Here is a 4,215-nt window from a genome sequence, read left to right on the forward strand (position 1 = left end):
TCTTCCTCATGCATAATTACCCTTGCACAGTCACGCACCGTGGGATCAGTTACAGCCTCGGTTCACACCTAAAGCCTGATTGAGCGGCAGATTACCGCTAGGTGAACACATCGGAGCATCAAAAGCACACACCAGGTTAGCACAGACCGGTTCCTCTTTTGGGATGAGTGAGGCTACAGCAAGGAATTGAAATTTAGTTTTAATTTGTTCTACCTATATCCTCAATTTATTTCTTCATTTTTCTAAGTGTGGAACTTCTACTTTACTACTGGAATGAACTGGATCAAAAGTGCATGCTTTTGTCCCTGAGCAGAAAACAGCTGCGGTTTGGCGCACCAAGGTTGTTTACAAATGGAAATTGGCATGAAATGCAGCTCAAGTAAAGTCTCTTCAACAAATGCAGCACAAAAACGTGGCTGTAGGCTTGAGCTTCCTGCAAGGAAAACCCCCTCTCGATCGGTTTGTGAATCTGTTGATGAGCTTTTCTGTCATACTGGCAGGGCTGACGGCTGCTTGAACTGCTCTTCCTACATAAATCCCAGATTGAGATTCAACCAAAGGCTCTTTTAATTTAAGATGCCTCAAAGAGTCCCGAAGGGAGGGATTTTTGCTGAAGGGGTTTCACCAAGTAGAATGCAAATATGAGGAGACGACTTATCTTTCTCTATCCTTGTACCACAAAAAAAGATAAGACGAAGTGGTTGTTTAGTATGCTCCTCCTGTTCTTTGAAAATGTCCTTGCTTTTTATCAAATGGCTATTTGTGACTGCATGCTCCGTCCCTCTCATTTTTAGAAGCCTTATCTGCATTCCTTTCATATCTGTCATTCATCATCTTTTTTTAATTGAGCCATTCAAAGCGGCATTGACAGTATGCTGCACCCTTGCCACACAAAATATGCTCGGACACGCCCCCAGGCCAGATAATTGACTTTTGGGTATTTTCCAATTTTTCCTGGAATTGTTTTCACATTTCTCCTGTTCTTCCATTTCTTCTGTATATAACCCTTTTTTGAATAATTTGGGGGGGGGGTGAAAAAAAGTGAGCATCACCAATGCCTGGCATATGCCAATAAAAGCCAACATCTGGTGACGTCTATGCATATGCAAGGACCTGCTAATGCTGAAATGTCACAGGTGTATTTCCTGTCCACATTGCATGCAATGGAAGAAAATATACATTGCGTGCACCATGACTGCAAATGCGGCTGTTACGTATGTGCTACACATAGTACACTGTCATAGGAATCGGTGACTCATTAACTCTGCCACTGCCTGATTGATTGATACCGATACAGGCAGAGTGGGGTGGCGCATTCCCTTTTTCCTATATCTTCTCCATCCTTCCTCCCCGCTCTTAAACGCTTTCACCCTCCTTCATTTCTGCTTTACCTCTGCACTCCTGCTCGCTCTCTCTCTCTTTCTCTCTGTCTCGCTCCGTCCGTGTCTTTTTCTCTTTCACATTGCCTCACCATCCCGGAGCCACTGGCGGCAGCTGACAGCATCATCACTGAGGGGAGAGAGACTTTTTGTTTCAAGTGGACTGAAACGCAAAACACGCACAGGAAGGGAGGCTAGGTGGACGACGGAATGCGGTATCATGTCCAGCTGCTGACTTGTAGTAGGAGGCGGCGTACCACTCGCAGCTCAACGTCCGCTTCAGACCTCTAAGCGCCTCCCATTGCTCATTCCTCCACCCACCTTGAGCGCTGCCTGGTGTTGCGGCTGCTGAGGTGCTGGCTGGAATGACCCTGGAGAGCAGGAAGCATAAGAAGATGCGTTCAGGCGGGCTGGCGCCTAGTTGGACAGCCTGATCCTTTAACCGCCTTCTGCTGGACAGCACAGCGCTGACCTACGTGGCGCATACGTGCCCATGTAGGAGGGCATGGCTGTAGAGAGCCAAGATTGACCACACTGGACCAAAGGACAGAGAGAGACGCACAGGTGAGAGAACCTCAAGCATATGCATCCGTGACAAGCAAGCGTGTTAAACGAAATGAAATTAGATCGGTGCAATTATTGATAATTTGCTGAAGGGTTTTTGCCGTTGTGTGTCTGAGTGTCCTGTTGTGCTGCCATTGTCGCGCTGTCATTGATTAGAAAGCAGATGGGTCGGCAGATGAGCACTGTGGCAGCATGATAATGGAAGATGTCTCCTGGAGGGCAAGGTCCGATATCCATCACACATCTGACGATAGTCAGTTGGGATGGAGGGGTTGCATCGGGAGGTGTTAGGAGGTGGGATGAAAACAAAAGTGTAGCTCTGTGGCATGTCATGTAATTTATGTATGTGAGTGGCACGTCCTTTGGGATTGTGTTGTTTATGTTCAGAGCTGTTGGCTTTGTTGTGTTTCATTTTGAATTCTAGTACAGTAGGATTGGACAATTCCAGAAAGTTGTTGGCAAACTCCCACACAAAAAATCTTGCATCTGAGACTAAACCTGAGAATTGTAATCCTACAGTCCAATCATCTAGTCCCACCAAAAAATACTGAGTGCTCCAAGTACCACAATAATGACCAACATTTTAAATACAGGGACATCTAGGAGGTTGTAAAAATAATATCATGGCAAGGCATTATAACATGCATCATTTGAATTGTACTGAAAAGTGAAATACAACTGAACTGTACTTGGTCAGAGAATCTTCAGCACGAGGACCACTACACTCTGAGAATCACTGTAGAAGTCTATCATACCAGACAAACAAATCAACAATCAGTCAACAACAGACTAAAAAGAAAATATATGAGTAAAAAGATAACATATTTGGCCAGGTTTCAAATTAAACTACAAAGTGCTGCAAAATGTCAAATCTGAAGGTCTGTTTGGTGAATAGTCGAGAGTATTACTGCCAATGCCAGCTTGGCAACTTTTCCGTAACTCGTGCTGCAAGCTGGAAACCAAAGGCCATAAGCTTTCCCTCCAAATTCTCTTCTAATAAACTTGGGCTCATTACACAAGGGTAAAACGGTTCCTGTGCTTTTCATTTTCAGTAGACGTCAAAGACAGAGGCAGCAACAGCAACCCCAAAGTGCATTTCAGAGATTGGCTCGGGGTGGATGTGCTTATTCAGTGGTGCCTGTGGCTGAGAGAGATGAGCTGTCCAGTGCTGTTGCGTGGAGCATACATCACTGCACGCAGGGCTGCGGACCCAGGAGGAATCAACAGAAGGAAAGCCATTACTTAGATGACCAGGCTTCTCTGATCTCATCATGTGACAGGCCGGGTTATGGAGACATTGGACATGGGCAGACGGAGGGAAGGAGACAGGTCGCGCACAAGAGAGACTAAACACGCTCTTTAATGCCGAGATTTAGTCTTGAAGGCAGCAGCGCATGTCGATATGTTTCATTATAAGCTTTGCTTCAGAGCGTCAGGTGGCTGGCTGACTGTGAAGGCCACAAAATATCTATATGGAATCCATTCAGGGCGACAGCGGTCAGGCAGGCAAAGCGATGTGAGCGTGTTCTTTTGCGTGAATGATGTTGGATATCAGAGCGATTAAAGCTTGTCAATGCATCGCTTTCTGCTAGTGACTGAGTATCTGATTGGGGCTTCAAAAGCATGTATGGAGGGGAAATCATAGACGGGTGTATGCTCTGTTAGTGTACATCAGACAAATAGAAAGAGCTGTTTGCTTTGCTAGACCTCACATAGAGGAGTAACATCGCATGTGCCAAAATGCACAGACAAACAGGAATCGCTCACGGAATGACATCGCTTAACATCATGTGTTGAGGACTCTGTTATGTGTTGATGCTTTGCATTAAGCACGGAGCTAAAAGCAAAAACAATCTTTTGCCATCATTGGAATATCTTGACTGATGAATGCAGGAATGAGCAACAGGCATGGGCATATCGGAGAGAACGCTAAAATCCAAACTACGAGAAAAAATTGACAAAAAAAAATAAAATCCAAGAATACGCAAATCTGCGAGTGCCAACCTGCGACTATGCATGATCTGACTGGAGTTTTAAGTTGTAACGTCACCAATCACCTTTAGATGGCAAACATGGCACAGTTGCACTGCCTGATGTTATTTTGTACATCCCGAGTAAGACAAATATTTTGGAGGTGGATTTGAATGGGATGCGGGAATAACAGTATTGTATTTCCATAATAATGAAAGTTTGTGTTTTAAATGAGTCCTTGCAATTAATGTTGCATTCTTGTTCAGCAAGTTTTCGGGGTAATCTTTGTGCAAGACAGCCC

At 44.9% G+C, this 4,215-nt stretch overlaps 1 long non-coding RNA gene across 1 annotated transcript in view; it reads left to right on the forward strand.

Annotated features, from left to right (window-relative positions):
• The first annotated feature begins 1,477 nt into the window (after positions 1–1,477).
• The window catches only part of LOC133165510 (uncharacterized), a 43,988-nt gene continuing 41,250 nt past the window's right edge, over positions 1,478–4,215 (forward strand). Inside the window, exon 1 of the long non-coding RNA XR_009717611.1 lies at positions 1,478–1,943. This is a non-coding gene — a long non-coding RNA (uncharacterized LOC133165510). The remainder of the gene's footprint in view (positions 1,944–4,215) is intronic.

The sequence above is a fragment of the Syngnathus typhle genome, linkage group LG1 (genome assembly GCF_033458585.1).
Source record: "Syngnathus typhle isolate RoL2023-S1 ecotype Sweden linkage group LG1, RoL_Styp_1.0, whole genome shotgun sequence".
Lineage (NCBI taxonomy): Eukaryota > Metazoa > Chordata > Actinopteri > Syngnathiformes > Syngnathidae > Syngnathus > Syngnathus typhle.